This window comes from Macaca fascicularis, chromosome 5 (genome assembly GCF_037993035.2).
Source record: "Macaca fascicularis isolate 582-1 chromosome 5, T2T-MFA8v1.1".
Taxonomy (NCBI): domain Eukaryota; kingdom Metazoa; phylum Chordata; class Mammalia; order Primates; family Cercopithecidae; genus Macaca; species Macaca fascicularis.
The window spans coordinates 118,589,272-118,608,298 of record NC_088379.1 but is presented as its reverse complement, the minus strand read 5'-3'; the positions used below and the strand labels follow the sequence as shown (position 1 = coordinate 118,608,298).

Below are 19,027 nucleotides of genomic sequence, written 5' to 3'. Positions count from 1 at the left end.
AGTAGCCTGGATGGCCAGCTGCTGGCTTTGATTCTGTAGCCGGTTGTAAAAAATGAACAAGATTTGCACAGAGGCAAAGTAAAAAGCAGCTTTCGTTGAGGACAGCTTGAACTCAATAAATAGCTCCATTAGTTTAAGGTGGCAGATATGCACAGGGAAACAGAATTCACAAAGGCAGTGTTTCTTTCTGCCTTTACTAATTGGATCTAACTTCTTTCTGTAGTTACTGGTTAATAGGACTGGGCAGATGGTCTTTAGAACTGAAGCAATGTTAAAAAGGTTCATTTAGTCTATCCACCTGTTCTTAAGCTGAACCACTCTTAAAACAACGCAGATTTTAAAAATTATACTCCTTAAATTTTTTTTTTACCTGATTATAAAAGTCACATAAATTCATTGAAACTATTTTGGACTATACAGAAAGTTACAAAGAAAAAAACTAAAACCACCTATAATTTAATATTCAAGATACGACCAATTTACATTTTATTGTTTTTCCACTCAATTTTTTATGTGTATGTTTTTATCATTATTAAAATTAACTTTCTTTCATCTTATTTCTTCTCTTAACATGATATGGTGAGAATCTTCCTATATTAAATTTATATTTAAATATTAACTTAAATGACTGCCTTTTTCTCTCCTATGGTATGCCAAAATATGTTTATCCATGTTCCTATGGTTTGAGAGTTAGGTTTATTTTGCTATTGATAAATAATGTTGCAATGATCATCTATTTACATAAGTTGTTGCTCATCTTCCTTCCTTCCTTCTTTCTTCCCTTCATTCTTTCCTTCTTTCATCCCTTCCTTCTTTCCTTCTTTCTTCCCTTCCTTCTCTCCTTCCTTCCTTCTTTTTCCTTTCTTTAATGGTAAGTAGCTAAGAAAACCTCCAGCACGAGTAAAGTCAGATTCTATTATAGGTTTCCTGTAAAAACTGTACAGTTAGTGAATTTTTTCCTACAAAAACATGCAACATGGTCACTTATCAAATCTAATGGATTGTATGATATACCTCTTAATTTTCAGGGTGTTTTTTTTTTTTCTTTTTTTGAGACAGGGTCTCACTCTGTTGCCCAGGCTGGAGTGCAATGGTAGTATCACAGTTTACTGCAGCCTCAACCTCCCAGACTCAAGTGATCCTCCTGCCTCAGCTGCCTGAGTAGCTAAGACCATAGGTGTGCACCACCAGGCCTGGCTAAGTTTTGTATTTTTTATAAAGATAGGGTTTCGATATGTTTCCCAGGCTGGTCTCGAACTCCTGGGCTCAAGTAATCCTCTCACCTCAGCCCCACAGAGTGCTGGCATTACACTGTGCCTGGCCAAATAGATTACATATGTCAATGCTTAGAATAGGAAATCCTACAATGGACACAAAATCATTTTCTAATATTATCTTCTTTAAAAAGCTTGGTGGATCAATCTATGGTTTACTAAGCTTAGGTATTAGCCTGGTGCATGGCTTCAGTTTCGATAATATTGATACCAAAAGAAAACAGTAAATTGCTAAGAATATAATGCCTTAGCATGTTCGTCCAACCCTTGGCCCGCAGGCCGCACGCAGCCAAGGATGGATTTGAATGCAGCCCAACACAAAAAACTTTCTTAAAACATTATGAGATTTTTTTGTGTTATTTTCAAGCTCATCAGCTATCATTAGTGTTACTATATTTTATGTGTGGCCCAAGACATTTATTTTTCTAATGCGGCTCCGGGAAGCCAAAAGATTGGACACCCCTATCTTAAAGCAATGTCTTTTTTGTTCATTTTTCTTTTCTCAAAATGTAGTATTCTTAGTACCAACAACAAAATCTCCTGGAATGCTTGTTTCAAAAGATTCCTGGACCTCACCCCAAATTACCAAATCACAATCTCCGTGGGGTCTGGGGTATCTATTTTGAGCAACATCCACTGATATTCTATCGCACACTAAAGTTTGAGAACAGCAGATGATTTTGTAACTAAAGTACACTAAGCTCTTGTTGCTAATTATCAACCTAAGGGTATTTAAACAGATAACTAGATCCAATACTATTTGGGAAAAGGAATGTTTTAATAATTATTTGTTGATAGGCTGCCGTTTCTTAGGTCAGAAGCATTGTAAGAAAATACCCATCCATAAAATATTCTGCCACTTAACAAAACTCTGAATCATTACTTACTGCTACTTGTTTAATTCAGATTAAAGAGGTAAATAATGCTTGTATGCCCAAGCTAAACCAGCTTCCTGTGTGCCTCAGGTTTCCTCTGGAATCTATGAGTTTCCCAACCCCACGTCTTTCTATTCCATCTGCTACATGCCACCGAAACCAGTGTGCAACGAGATGGCAGAGGCACAGGAGGTCGTAATGCATTTTCAGAGGTGATGTTGAGGACATCCTTTTGAAAAGCACAGAAAACATTACCAAGGTCTAAAATGAAAAGATGTTATCTTTTTAGACATAAAGACTGGAACTGGAGAGAACACCTATTCAAAGCCACATATATTTAAATGTATTAATCACACATAGGTACATTATTATATGGGGATATATAGGGTGACAGCATAAAAAGATACGAGTAAAAGAGAAGATTATTGCATATCAACACTATTCATCGTTCACAGTCATAGGTAGAAATTTAATTTGTTGAAATGTACTTCTCTACTCTTCTCAATTAATTACAGCTAATAATGAAATAATAATTAAGACGCTAAAGTAGTGCTTCTCAGACTTTAGTGTGTATACAAAGATCTTATTAAAATGCAGACTTTGATTCGTGAGGTTTGGGGTGGGGGCCAAGATCCTGCATTAGCTTCATTTCTAACAACTTACAGGCGATGCCAATGCTGCTCATCTGAGGACCACACAATCAAATAGCAAGATACTAAAATGCATTTTTAAATCTATGTCTATTTTGCCATATATTAAACATATTTTTCAACCCTGTTGTTTTAGGAGTAACATTTAGCACATGAGAAAAATATGCTAAAATATCTCATTACTTCATAAACGTATCTGAGTTCATGGCTAGAAATTATGAATTCATGGTAATGCTTTATAACAGCAATCGATACTCTTTTTCTCCTAGCCATGTGTTAGTCACTGGGTGTTCACAGAACTGTCCTCATTCATTCTCATCCTGGCCTTTGATCATCTACCTGGATACCTTTCTCTGCCAATCAAAATTTTACACATTTAAAGACAACTTAAATATTACTTCCTTCATGGAGTTTTTTTCTGGCAGCCTCAATAAAATGTAATTTCTTCTCCTTTTAAATCATCATACTTTTCAAATAGATAATGATTTTAAAACAGTGTCCTGTCCTTTGTACATCTACAGGGACTTGGCCATGTACTGCCTTTTCACTTCCTTTTGTATCAGCTGTTGATTCTCAAATCTAACTATACATTATGCATATGAGGAGACATATGAAAAAATACTGAGGCCACAGACCTCACTCCAGAACAATTAAGTCAGAACTTCTGAGGACCCAGAATTTTGTCAAGTTCCCCTGGGAATTCAAATGTGGAGCTACAGTTGAGAATTGCTGTCTTAGATGGTAGGTTCCCCAGGACTCATTTCAATTCAGTCAATATTTAATGAGGGTCTTGAACACAGTAGGCAATTAATAAATACACATCAAGTTGAACATTAAAAGTTGCCATACTTGTACACTGGGAAGAAAATGAAAGCACATCAATCAAAATATGTTATTATTCACAACACATTCTCTAATGATATATTACCAATAACAGAGCATATCTTTCACATAAAAAATTTTGAAATTGCTGACATTTTCCTCAACTCATCTGCCATCAAACATTCACTCTGTAGATTTTCCATAAGACTGAGTCCAATTTACTTTTCCTTTTTCAGAAAAGCACTTTTCTCCTCTCTTCAAGTTGAATGGATATTACAAATCATTAATGGAATTTTCAGCAGCAAACATACTGGAAATAATCAGCTGGCATCCAACGTGGGGCATACTTTTTGCTGCTGTCAAACAAAATTAATCACAAGCTTCCAGCATGCTGCATAGAGGCGGCCTGGGCACCATTGGATGAGGTGTTTCCATGGCATGGCAGTCGTCGATGATCAGCAGGAGAGTCAAGCTGTTTTCAGAAAACACAGCTATGGGTGGCTTCTTTCCCTTCTTTTCTTTCTTCTTTTTAATTTCTAAGGGAGAATCTCCTGGCAATGCACCTAGGAGATATTCTTGCCATGGAAACAAGAGAGTGTGCTGTTTTAAAAGCTGACTGTAGAAAGAAAAAAAAAAAGCCATTCTTCTTGCTTTGTTCTACCTCTGGCCTGTAGTCTTCTGTAGAATACTTGGGAATTCTTTCTATGCTTCAGGCTGGCATCCTAGTTCCACCTGAATCACATAGGCAATCTAGGTAGATTGATTTCTCCTGACTGCACAATCCCAGTGCATCTATTCTCTATTCCAGTGTTCTTTTTTTATTTAGTAGCAGTCTAAATTGCATGTGTCCAGTCAAGAATCAGAGCTCCTTTAGTCATTATTTTTTTAAATAAATTAACTGAGCAACATTTATGTGCCAGGCGTTGTGCAAAACTCCAAGAATCAAAAGACACTGTCCCTCAGCCAGGCACGGTGGCTCACTACGGTAATCCTAGTACTTTGGGAGACCAAGACAGGTGGATCACCTGAGGTCAGGAGTTCGAGATCAGCCTGGCCAATATAGTGAAACCCCATCTCTACCAAAAATACAAAAACTAGCCAGGCATGGTGGTGGGCGCCTATAATCCCAGCTACTTGGGAGGCTGAGGCAGGAGAATCACTCAAATGCAGGAGGCGGAGGTTGCATTGAGCTGAGATTGTACCACTGTACTCCAGCCTGGAGAGATGGAGCAAGACTTCACCTCAAAAAAAAAAAAAAAAAAAAAAATGACACTGTCCTTGTGACACAGTCGAGAAGATAACCTGGTCTACTAATGGCAAAATATAATTGTCGTACATTTTGTAATGAAAACAATTTGAGTAGAGACACTCTAATATTCAAATATCTACAATTATAGCACCCAATACACAATTTAAACACATAAAGTCTAAACACTTGCTGGGGAGACAAGACAGAAAAAAAAAATTATGCAACTGTCTATTTTAAGGGAAAAAGTCATCAAAACTGTTGTAATAATTTATTACACTCACATTTTGGCTGAGTATTGCATAAGGCATTGCTATTGCCTAAACAACTCGGAACCCTCTACACAAATTAACCGAGGTGCTCTCACAACCTGTCCTCCACCCAAACCTCTGCCTCTAAGAAAATAGTCACAGACTCCTTCCAACTTTGAGAATATCTCATGCTCACTTTATTTGAACATCACAAAGACCAATCCAGCAGGAAAAAAAATAGACTGGCATTTGAACTTTGTAGCATTCAAAAACCAGTGCCCCTCTCCACCCACCACCCCAAATTCCAACTGTATATGCTTCTCTGGTTTGCTTAAGTGACTGTTTATGTCTGGGTCTCTGATTCATCCCTACATGCTGGAGATGTCCTGGAAAGGGGATCTGGCTTGAGGACATAAAAATTGTTACAAAAGAAAAGTTTTATTGTCTCTCTTTTCCATACCAAGTAACACTGAAGTTATCATGAAGCCAGAGCTCCATCATTATATCTATAGGGTAATGGCAAAAGTGCTAGGGAGAGAAACACAGACAGAGGAGGGCTGAGTTTTTAGATGCTTCCTTGATATGGTTTGGCTGTGTTCCCACCCAAATCTTATCTTGAATTGTAGTTCCCATAATCCCCATGTGTCGTGGGAGGGACCAGGTGGAGATAATTGAATCAAGCGAGCAGTTTCCCCCATCCTGTTCTCTTGATAGTGAGTGAGTTCTCATGAGAGCTGACGGTTTTATAAGGGGCTTCCCCCTTTCACAGGGCACTCATTCTTCTGTCTCCTGCTGCCATGTGAAGAAGGATGTGTTTGCTTCCCTTTTCGCCATGATTATAAGTTTCCTGAGACCTTCCTACTACTCGAAACTGTGAGTTAATTAAACCTCTTTCTTTTATAAATTAGCCAGTCTAGAGTATGTCCTTATTAGCAGCATGTGAGAACGAACTAATACACCTACTCAAGGTACTTGCCCTCCTGTCTCATTTCTCTGGCCCTATGGTACAGATTTTAATCAAAATGGGAAAGGAGCAGGGTGTACCACTAAGCCTGGACCAGATTGTAAAGCCCTTATAGCAACTAAAAGGAAGCAATGAATCCTCCTGGGGTTGAGGGTAGTGTGTAGGGAACAGAATACTGCCTGTTAGCTGATCAAGGAAAGAATAAATCTGGCTTAAGGAGAAGGTGGATTTGAGTTGAGTCTCAGAAGAGAAGCAAGTATTATCTAGGCATCAAGGGTAGGTGACAGCCCAGGTAAGACACACTACATGGAGATGTTTATGAAGCCCTTCCTGATCTCTTGGTCTGAGTAGAGAACTACTACCATGCATTTCTGTAGCACTCTCTAACAATATGTATCATGGCCTTTAGCACAGTGAGTTCTAATTGCTGTTTATTATCTAGCCTACTGTCCCGTCCGCTGAATGAGGTTTGAAGCCCACTGTCACACGCGCCAGTGCTTGTCCCTATCCTGGCTGAAAAGGCATCAGGTCTAAACTTCTGTCAGCAACTATCACAGTAAGTTTTGTTTTAAAATCAATGTGAAGTAATTAAATCATGTGCAGTCTATATTAGAGGCAGTAATTATTTTAGGACAATAGGATGGTTGTCATCTCAATATAAAATGAACCCAGACTTATTCTTAGGGCTTTATCTTGTCTGTTACTTTGTTCTAAGTAAATCTCACTAGACATTCTCGACTCATAACTTCTCTGGGGTGTAATTTTCTCCTTTATCCATCACCATTACTGTCATCAAGATTTGATGTTATGATGGATACTAAGGATTTACCAAGCAACTAAACACAAGCATTTTGAATGTCTCAGGGGCTTATTGTTTGGGGCAGACAAGACGAAGGCAAAATCGGATATTAACGACATATACCATAAACTAATTTAATTAGTATTTAAGCATTTTCAAAAGACACAGTTCATTTAACGGCAGCCACAGGTGACATCAGGGAAGTCACACAAAGGAGTAAGGTTACTGGATCTCCGCTAGAAGAAAATGAAATATGGGCTGAACAAGCAGGAATAGTTGCTACCCAACAAAATAAAGGGTGTCTGATTAGTTGGTTCCAAAGTTATACTGATAGGACTTGTAGAGTAAACTGATAGGCTGTCTTCCTGTCAAACTTTTGGCTTTTATGATGGACCAAAACCAGGAAATTCAAGTAAGTACATTTTTGTTTGGATTCAAACTCGGAGTTGCCATGTCTAGTCAGAAGTAGAAGAAAAATTTCAAAGATGGGACAATGCATTTATACTTATTAATCCCAGAATAAATTATGCCAAGTAATTTTTGGTTAGAAAATCACTACTACCCTTCTAATTAGGACTCATAGTTTCACGATGCAGACATTTTTTTTAAATGAGAAAGGTGGACAATGTTGGCATTCTAGGAATAGATCTCAGTAGAGTACAAAAAATAAAAAAATTAAAAGCTGATCAACTTCGTCTATAAGAAAGGAAAATATACCAAGAAACAAGAGAAGCAAATGGAGGAAGTTACATTTTAATTTAAGTCTGGAGAATATAAGATGTAACCTCTCTGAGCGGAAAGGCATGGATATAGACTTCAGTCTTTTCACCACTTTTCAATGTGGACCAACTCTACTATGGGTGAAATGGCAGGTTGAACAGGACGTCCCCCAGGACTTGGGATGAGGTTAACACAAGTGTTAACACAGAGGAGGATAATTCACAGCATGTTGTAAAGCTGGAAATCCCTATGCCTAGAAAACAAGAAGAAAGAAAGGAAGAGGTTCTCAGAGTCAAGCATGAGGAATAGGTAACTTCGGCAGCACACTACTGGTTGAATAGACTAATGCAGTCTTTGTGGGAGGCCAGAAGGAGGACCGAATAGAAACTGTGGTAAAGGTGCAAGTGGTGACTTAAGAGATATCACTGGATAGTTAAGAACTGAAAGAGCAATGACTCACATGTGCCCCTGAGGTTAAAGAGAAACATTACCCTTTCGTGGAAAAGTTTAGTATAAATTATGGTGCAATAAATGAGCAGCTCTTTCTTGTCCTATTTAGATTCATTTGGTAGCAAAATACTCCATTTAAGGTATCAGTTAGCAGTGCCAAAGGCAAAAGGTATTCTTTGGCTTTTAAAAGACTGATTGCAACATGGAACTCTCATGACCTTCTGCTGATCTTCTTTGATTGGATTAGCCCATGCTTTCTTGAAGTATACTTCCTTTTCTCTCCGCCTTCATGACAAGGGTTGCTATTGCACACTGTCCACTGTAGCCTGTGCTGGAGACCTGCAAGATGGCCTGCTCTAATTTGGCTGATTTGGTAGTTCATGCCAACAAATTTTTAAATTCTGCTCTCCAGGTGGCAAGGCTGTTTTGTAACAAATTGCTCACTAATTAGGGCATAAATGTTCTTTTCTTCATTTCTCTCTGACCTTGTGCGTTCTCCTTTCCTCACTGCTTACCTGCCCCAGCAGCTCTCTCCTTTTTGTTCTACAGAATCTCTTCTATGCTTACCTCACATTTTACTTCCAGGACTTTGATCCTCATTTCTAACTCTTGCTTTCTTGCTTGCTTTCTCTTTCTTTGTCTTACTTTCTCTTTCTTCCTTCCTTCCTTTCTCTCTCTTTATCCTTCTCTTTCTCTTTCTTTCTCTCTCTCTCCTCTCCTGTCCTCCTCTCCTCTCCTCTCTTTTCTTTTCTTTACATTTTTCTTTTCTTTTCATCAGACAGGGTCTCGCTCTGTTGCCCAGTGCAGTGGCCCTATCATGGCTTACTGCAGCCTCAACATCCCAGGCTCAAGCAATCCTCCCACTTCAGCTTCTAGAGTAGCTGGGACTATAGGCATGCACCACCACGCCCAGCTAATTTTGAAAACTTTTTGTAGAGATGAGGGTCTCACTGTGTTGCCCAGGCTTGTTTCAAACTCCTGGGCTCAAGCAATCCTCTTCCCTCAGCCTCCCAAAGTACTGAGATTATAGGCATGAGCTACCATGCCCAGCTCTAACTTCCTTAATCTGTTCAGTCTAACATCTCTTATTTGACTTCATACCTTTTCTGTTTCCCTAAACCAAAATGGCAGTTTATTATCTTTATTGTCTACAGTTTTTGACTCTTAGCCATGTCATTTTTCTCTCTGCAATGCAAATATACAATCATATGAGTCATTTCTAATCATTCTCTTTATCCTTATGTGATATCAACTCTACATCTGTAATCTAAAATATACATTTAAGTGCTTCACTGTACAATTTTCTAATCAAGTATTAAAATGGTGTTAGATTTTTTATTTGCTTTTCATTATATGTTTTAAAGTTGAAATTTTCTGAAGTTTGTATGGGATGCAAGTTTGTATGACATTCACAACATATTCAATGGTACAAATAAACAAGGGTAACATACACTTAAAGATCCTCCAAGGACTTCCGGTATCCAAATTATTTAAAATCAACAAAGTCACTATCTTCATAATTTATATCATCACTTACATGCAGCACATCTAGTTTAGACAAAACTAATTGTCTCAGTTTTCGTGTATCTTCGCAATTCTTTCATTGCGTAGGAGAAATTCACTCATAAGGGCAGGAAAAACTTAAAGACTTATGTGCTTATCAAGGCAATAATGATTGTTGCAAAGATGTGGCTGTCAACCTACATCTTTCCAACACTCAGGGTGAAACTAATGAGAAAGAAATAAAAATGCCATACAGAGAGATGATATGTTTTGGCTTTCTTTGGGAATCGCTACCCAAATGATCCCAGGAACTAGATAAATAAACTTTTAACAGCATGCTTAGGAAAAATGCCAGCATTACTGAGTGGCTCCAGAAACATAGTGACTGTGTGACCAGTATTAGCAAGAGTAAGCTTGCTCCACCTAACCAGAGAGAAACATATGACTAGTTATTTTCACCTTGGCCATGTAGCCTGGGTGAAGTTTTGGAATACTAGCAACCCTAGACTCATGCTTGGGGCCACATATGTAAAGTGCAACCTAAGAAGAATACTTCTTAAAATCTAATCCTGGCACTCATGTGTGGGGGGCATCATACCTAGGGGCAAAAACATGAGCATGTTCTTTTTCCAGTCCTCCCAAGAGCTCTTCTACTTTCTTTGTCTCCATCCTGAAGACCTCTTCTTAGCTTTCCCTGTAACTGTAGATGTCATTCCAAGACTCTGTCCTCCACCTGTGAGGGACTTCATTAGTTGTGATTTCAACCTCACCATGCTGATGGTTCCTAAAACTCTCTGTCCTGACCTTCCTCCCAAGTGTTACACTTCAAATGCTTGCTGGACTTTTCCATCAGAAACTTTAGGACCTACATGTGAAAATCCAGACCCAGTATCTTCCCCGCTGTACCTGCTCCTCCTTTACCATTAGCTAGATCAGTTGCTAGTACCACCAGCCACCAAATCACCAGCACTACACACCAACGGGATATCTTGGACTCTTGCTTCCCCTCCGCCCCCTCCATTTCACTCCCATGTCCACTCAGTGGCCTAAGCAGACTAATTTCCCTTTTCTCCCTACACATACGGCTATATCTTAGTTCATTTCCATATCATGTCTCCCCAGCACTACAGCTTCCTGGGTAAAATCTGTCTCCAGACTTTCCCATTCTCTGCAGTCTCCAGAGTGATGAAAAAACATCTCGCCGTGTTTTCCCACTTTTTTAAGACTTTCAAAGTCCCCTCTGGCTACATAGCATAAATTCCAAACTCATTAACATGAGATACAGTCATCTGACTCCTGCCGATGCCTTCAGCCTCATTTCTCACCTGTCCTGCTTATTTTTCACTTCATAAACTAGCAACAAAGAAACTCACATAATGCTTACTATTGCCAAGCCCGATTCTAAGCACTTTATGTATGCTAGCTCACAATTGTCACAGAAACCCTATTAGGAGGTCCTATAATTATCTCAGTGTTTACAGATGAGGCAACTGAGACACAGAGAAGCTCAGTTACTTGCCCGAAGTTACACACCTTACATACAGCAGAGCAGGTGGTCCCGTTCCAGAGTCCACGCTCTACTCAGTTTGCCCTTCTTCACTGGGTGTGCAGGGCTGCTTTCACCACCTCATGAGATGGCTCAGGCTCCACCTTCTCCCAGAAGTACTGTCAGTCACACCTATGCCTAGCTCACTCCTATTTATTCTTTAAAGCTCAACTCAGTCATCATAGCTTGCAGGAGTTCTTGCCTAGCCTTTTCTGTTCTCCTATGATAGGCTATGTATGTTTCCATATTGCAGTTATCACCTCATATAATAATCATCTATTTATGTATTTGTCTGCCCTTATGAACCGTGAACTTCTTGAGACCAAGGAATAGGTCTCTGTCATTTTTGTATCTTGTATTTGGCACGGTGTCCAGTCATTAAAAGGCATTCAATAAATGTGCTAAGTGAAGAATAAACAAATACATAGATGAATAAAAGGCACCCACCAGTAACCCTTCGTAATAAGAGTACCATAGTAATTGAACTTCAAAGACTTACAGAATGACTCCAGCCCCTGCAGTCAGCTTGCAAAAACTGTAAGAGGCCTAAGAGTATGCTCACACGCATGCCTGGGGGTTTTGGGGAGCTGGAGGGAGGTGGGGAGGGTACTTGAATCAAGGTAGAGAGAGACTAAAAATAAAACTACACACACACTGTTAAACCAAACATCTTTAGAGGACATCTGTGTTAATGGTTCAACAAACCCAAATATTGTTTCCTCATAATATTTTGATTTCAACTACCTTTTTTGTTTTAGTTCTAATTAAAGATGGTCTTAAGATCCGGCCACCGCACTCCAGCCTGGGTGACAGAGCGAGACTCCGTCTCAAAAAAAAAAAAAAAAAAAAAAAGATGGTCTTAAAGTATTATAAAATATATAAATATATACCTGAACCAGGTGAAGCCATCTAATTTCTGGGGACACCAGAGTAGTGACTATAGTAAAACAGTGCCCTTTCCACAAATCACAGCTGAACGACAGACCTAGATTGGGAGCACTGGTATGACAAGTTCTCATGAAGCAATTGATTAGTAAATATTGGGAAATTAGCTTTTGTGTAATAACATTGTAGATAGAAGCTCAGTGCCCCACTTGGTGTTAGAAACATCACTTTTGCTCACTGCCAGGTTAACCACAAGTCTCCTTCATGCAGCTGATCGGGACATTGCTAAACCTGTACTCTCCCAAAATCAACACTGAAATTCTCTCTCCTGTGACTAGGTTTTGATTGCTCTTTCAGATGACCTGTAAGAAACATGAAAAACACTTTTCTAGGAATCAAATGACATGAGTTCTAGGCCCGTGCCTGCCACTAACTATGTACGTGATTCTGACCAAGGGTGCTTGACTTCTTTGGGTCTCCATTTCCTTATACAGAATAAGACAGTTAGATATGGAAATTTCAAGCTACTTTCAGCTCTAAAAGTTTATGCTCTAAAAAATAAAATTAGTATGAATCATACATTAAAGTCACTTGCATGCATACACACACAAAAGAGCAGTCACGTATATATTGATTTTGCAATAACAAAAATATTATATTTATTATACGCATACAGGTGATACCTATATGTTCCTGTAAAATTTGAGAGGTGCTGTATTTGTTTAAATTTCAACTCTAACATTTTTGTTAGAAGTTCTACAGAAATTTCTAACAAGAAAATTAACTGTCATTTCATGACAAAGATCTTAAAAGTTAAAATCGACTTCCCAAAGAACGACACAGGTCATACTTTGCACAATCGTTTGGAGTTTCTTGGAGTAAGGGTGGTTGATACTTTTTCACAAAGCACACCACCACAAATCGAGTTCCCAGAGCGAGGTGGATAAGCAGGGCTGGCAGGTGGGGAGGGAAGGGGATTTCTGTCATGGGGAAACAAAAGGTGGCTATGTGCACTGTGGAATGCAGAGCCCCTCCTCCTTAATCCTGGCTGAATCCTGACTGGCACCACCTGCTGTTATGTGTATGCTCACAGAACAATTGGCACCTGCGTATGGTAAATACGATTAAAACAGACACAAAAACCTAGCATCATGGTAAGTCACACAGAGTGCTCTTGGGAGAGCTTAGTGTACACAGAGATGATGAGGTAGGTGGAAGGGATTTTTTCTGCTATTAAACTTGAAGCAAAATGTATTTATGTTATATTCTAAAGGGCTTCAAATTCCTAAGAAGAAAAATTAATGAGGCAAAATTTCTCTATTATCAATGCTCGAGATCTTTAACACCTGTAAACAATTCAGCAATTAAACTGGACTGTATCACTAAAATTTCCAAAAATGACTTCCACTGGGAGGAAAGTCATTTATACATATCTATTAAAAAAAAAAAAGTTCTTTTATGTTTATGGAAAAATCAAATTTTAGTTTGATGTTTTAGGTCAACTCAAAAATAAAACATTATTTTGAAATCAGCTTTCCATAAATAATGTGGGATTTGAGACATCAAATAAAATAAAGAAGCAGGAAAGTGTTTTTTTTTTTTCATTGCAATCTAAATAAATTCAAATGTATTTAGTTGGAAATTAGCAAGAATTTAAACAAAGTCTACTAAAAATAGTCCTGAGATCCATTTTCAGCCTCACTCCTAAATTCACACTAAGAGTTCAGTTTCATTATTTTAGAAATTCAAAATGTATTTGTATGAGATAAAATATCATTTTTCATAATTCAGCTCTTTGAAGTTTACATTTGCTGTTAATTCTCAAGTATTTTTCAAATTAAGTATAAAAATACCTACCTATAACTGCCAGCACACTAAAATAATCTGTTACTATTATCATGCATGTGTATTACTATTTATCAGCTTATTTGGTCTTCTGTCTTCTCCCAACTGAGAAAATGGCCACATAAAATATACTAAATGTTTTCTGATTGTGGCAAAAAGCAATTCTTTTTATAATGGAAAAGGGCAAATGCACATCATTAAAGAAATGCAAACCTTGACTAGACACAGAGAAGAAAGCAAACTCAAGTACCATATGTTTTCTGAGAAAGCAAAGCTGAAATCCAACTTTCCAAGAATTTCTTATTTTAATAATGATTGTTATCAAGTATTCTCTTATCCACAGTGTTGGCTGCAGGTATGATTTGAGAGCCCTAAATAAACGATAACCAAATGCTATCATTTAAAACACATAACAAATTTGGTGGTAACTTTTTCCATTGTTTAGCAACATCCAAAGAGAATATTTGACTCAAATACATACACACTCATACACAAAGATATGAATATATATTCTACTGGATATCTTTTTACTAAATGTCACATCCAATTTTAGAGTTTTAGATTCCAAATAGATATTACACTGTGGAGCATGAATTTTCAGTCAGCTATAACACAGACACTTGTCATCTGTCACCTAAATTGATATTAGCGCCTCATTTCCTCAAGGTCACTTTAGGGTCAACAGACATAATTCCTTGTCATCATGATAGGCCTAGGGAAAATAAGCAAATTAGTACAGTAATGTAGACAAAAAAGGCAAAATATTAATCCTATTATCAAATATCAGATAATTTACATAGCCTTAAATTATTGGACAAATAGTCAATAAATGTTTGCTAGACAGTTGTGCTTGAAAAGCTGCAAGGGATCATTCTCACATACGATAAACATTCGGTATACTAAAAGACATAGCCAGCCATATCTGCCTAAGTATTAATCACTTTGTGATGTAATTAGTTGTGTCAAAAATGTTCTAGGAGGTCCATGTGGAACCATATATTCTTAGTGTATTGAATTATTCAAAACTGTTTACTTCTGCAATTCATAAAGTATATAATAACCTCTACCTAAAATATGGCTCTTCTGGATGGTACAAAAAAGTGCAGAAAATATCTTATATGAATATACTATAAAAGAGTGATATGTAGTCATATAGAAATATACAAAGAGCTATAGAGCCAGAAAATTTAAGAATTTAATGAGATCCATACTCACTGTCCATTGGTCACCTTGAAATAAACTTGAGACACCAATTCAAACAGTAAAAATTCTAAAATGCACATTATTATTACTTTCATTTTAAAATATTAAACTGAAATACATGTGATACTTAAATTATAGATTAGGCCATATCATGCTGGTCTACATGACCCTTGACACCTGAGTTGGAACAAAAAACTGCCAATAGATCCTGACATAGAGAGTTAAAAATCTATGTTGGGGAAAAAGAAGCCTGTTTGAATATTTGGAAACTTAATTTATGGCTTCTAAATTAATAATCCTGCTTTAGACAAGAATCCAAACCCTGTACAGGGCATGGCCTTAGGAATTCAGAATGAAGACAATTTATTATAAAAACTTTCTATGGCAACAGCAATATTCTTTTTTTGAGTTGCTTTTTAAAATTTTTTTAATTTTTATTTTGTGTGAGTACATAGTAGTTGTATATGTTTATGGGTTACATGAGATATTTTGATACAGGCATACAATGTGTAATAATCACATCAGGGTAAACAGGGTATCTATCACCTCAAGCATTTATCCTTTGTGCTACAAACAATCCAATTATACTCTCAGTTATTTTTAAATGTACAATTATATTATTTTTTACTATATTCATTCTGTTTTACTAGCTAATACTACATCCTATTCATTCTTTTTAACTATTTTTTGTGCGCATTAAACAACAGCAGTATTATTGAAGATACTTCAAATATCCAGGCAAATATAAATTGGAGTATGGTTATGACAGTTTATCTTTTTTAAAAAATACCCAAAGTTTATAAGCCATTTCCGAGAGCCTCATATCTAAAACTCACAATAATGTGTGTGTGTATGCGCGTATGTAATTTTTTAAAATTATTGATATTGTTATGTAAGCAACCTACAAAAATTATCTCCTGATAACCTTTTTGAAAAGAAAAGTTAATTGCTCTGCAAAGGAAAACATACTTCCTTTAGCTAATATTCTGCTCATTTGGACGAATTATAAATAAAGTTTAGCAAAAATAGTCATCCCTTAAAATTATTACTGGGAAAAAGCAATCAGGGGAGGAACTTTAGTCTCCCACCGGATGAGGGTCAGTGATTCAGAAAATTATTCCAACAGTAATTTTTTATCTGATCAAGGCATTTTGTTACAGTGAGTGTAAGTTCCCAACCACACCTAACCTGTTGCTAGCGCTCAAGAACTACCTTCACAAATCAAACATGGAAGCCACTTGGCGCAGGGTCATCTGGAAGAGGTACCAAGGTTCCAGATGGAACAGACCTCCTACCCATTCAAAAAAAGAGTTTAATGCACTAGTTTCTAGACAGGCCAGTAAACAAATGCCTGATTGCCCCATGTAATAGGTCAATCAGTCCTACTGGTTCTTTAACAACTGGAAAGAGGTCCCTGCTGTGTAATGAGATTATGGAGCACATGATAGATTAGTGACCTTTTGAATTAGCACAAGCAACATGAACTTACTAACAAATTCCCCCTTATATTAGAGAGGCTATGCTAAGGGTGTCAGCCGTTTGACAAATACAGTTGAAGTGCAGATGGAAATACCAACTATAAAGCTTCATTCTTCAGTGTTCCACAGCTGAGTCTGAGAATTCACATCTGGCTTGAATATTCAGAAAGCATCTAACAATCTTATTCAACAACTACATAAAAAAACTTTTCCAATTTGGATTTATACCTCTGTTTTAAACCATATTTGAAAAAAAAAAATAGCTTTTTAGATTCCTTGACCAATTGACCAATCAGCGAAGGCATATGAGTGAAACAGGTTTGGGACATAAACAAAACTCCTATTTCTTTCATTCTAAATCCTATTTTAATTCTGTAAAAGATTGCGGCATTCACATAGCACAGGGGTTTGGAGATAAGCAGAGTGGTCAGTTTGACCTGGGATAGCTCGTTTAGGAGCTATGTAGATTCAAGCAAGAAGGGCTTTTTTAAACCCCTCTGGACATCAGTGTCATCCTTAATATGGAATCATGAACTATCTACTCATCAGGTTATTGTGAAGATAAAATTAGATAATTTATGTAGAACTCTATGTAGACTAGCATGTATATATACTAATCTCTCAATGAATATTAACTACTATTTATTATTATTATTGAAAAATGTTGTTCCAATGGGATGAACTGTTTTTTCTAATAAATAATTTTTTCTATAAATAAATTGTTCCATTTATTTAACAAAACATCATGTGTTCAAACAGGTTTGATTAAGGTAGACTTCATCACAATGCCACAGAAAACCCCTGTTTGACTGTCATTCTATTAATATCATTTCCCCTCATATGACCTTCTAAAAAGGATCAGAATTCCTTCACACATTAGGAGATAAGTGACTCTGGGATAATCGCAGTGTGTTAGTTTTGGTAATGTAGTTGGGTATGCACACATCCGGCAGTACTCTGCTGTGCTGTGTCAGTTTGATCAGCCACTCTCTTCAGTTAAGAATGAAATATATGCCTTTGACACTAAATGAAGATAACTGGCCTTTATAGGATAGTGGTGGCTAGATTAGCACTATGCCCTAAATAGCTAAGCATTCAAACCAAAACCCAGTCACCACTCATCCCCAAACCTCAGTATATGAACTTATTCTGAGTCTTGGAGTATAGTAATGTGTTACTCATGAACTTTATCAATGCTATTTAAATGCTCTTTTCAGAATAATCTAAAATTATGGAAACAAATGGCTAATTCACATTAAGGCTTTTCGTAGTCCCTACTATGAATCATAGGCTGTGTGGAAAGCGTTGCCAATTTCTGAATTCTCAAAGTACAGTCTCTGTACTTTGAGTACAAAGTGTTGGAACAGAGGAATGACCTATAAGAATGCCGTATGTACCATTATGATAACTCTTTCCTCTTCATACTGAACAGAACTGATGTTTATAAGCTACTTATACAGTCTCTTTTGAACACCTTTTCTACACAAATGATAATATGTGGTAGATCAAGCCAAGAATAAATCACGTAGACAATTATTAAACATACGTACTATAGTTCATGGCAACAACGTATACATAGATCAAACTCATATGTAGGGCTAGTCTTCTGAATTTGACTGACTTCACAGAACACTGAAATTATTTACTGTGTCAACTTTACAGAAAATACTATTTAAGCATGCCAAGCTGTAAACACTCTAATACAGGTTTAACTGAATGGGAGAACATTAAAACAGACTGCTATAATCTGAATGTTCATGTCCTCAAAATTCCTAAGTCGAAATCTAATCACCAATGCAATGGCTTTAGGAGCTGGGACCTTTGGAAGGTGATTTGGCAATGAGGGCAGAGTTTTCATGAATGGAATGAGTGCCCATATAAAAGATGCCCCAGAAGGCTGCCTTGCCTTTTCTACCATGTGAGGACACAGAGAGAAGGCATCATCTGTGAACCAGGAAGTGGGCCTTCACCAGACACCAAATCAGCTGATGGCTTGATCTTCAATTTCCTAGCCTCCAGAACTGTGAGAAATAAATTTCTGTTGTTTTTAAACTACTCACTCTAAGACACTTTGTTTTATCAACCCAAAAGGACTAAGACAGACATTCACATTAATTTAATAGTAATACGAATATATCTAGCAGTTCTAATGGCATCTCTAAACTACTAAAATAATGGCAAGTATCTATACTTAATTTATTTCCTTCCTGATTCTCATTTTAAATTATTGGTCATTGGGTGTATTGCCACCCCTATGCACTTATTACAAGACAGTACTACAGAGTAAGAGAGAAAGGCATCCCACCACCATACCCTCTGAATTCTGGGCAAGCGTCTAGAACATCTCAAAAAGGGATTCTTTAGGGATAAGCATTATATAAAAAGAGGACCAAAATCTTGACAAAGAAAATACTAAATTTCTCATAAATAATTCTCCTAATGTTTTGAATTTCTTTACGTTTTCATTTTGTTTAAAACCTCCCACCTAAACTGGGCTCAATTGGCCACATAGAAAT

At 37.2% G+C, this 19,027-nt stretch overlaps 1 protein-coding gene and 1 long non-coding RNA gene across 38 annotated transcripts in view; one reads left to right on the top strand and one right to left on the bottom strand.

Annotated features, from left to right (window-relative positions):
- Positions 1-19,027, bottom strand: part of ANK2 (ankyrin 2) — a 571,823-nt gene that overhangs the window by 309,269 nt on the left and 243,527 nt on the right. The gene's annotated exons all lie outside the window — the stretch shown is intronic.
- Positions 5,857-18,457, top strand: LOC135970980 (uncharacterized). Its single transcript, XR_010586957.2, has 3 exons — positions 5,857-5,991; positions 6,525-6,638; positions 18,321-18,457. It is a non-coding gene; the product is annotated as an uncharacterized lncRNA (long non-coding RNA).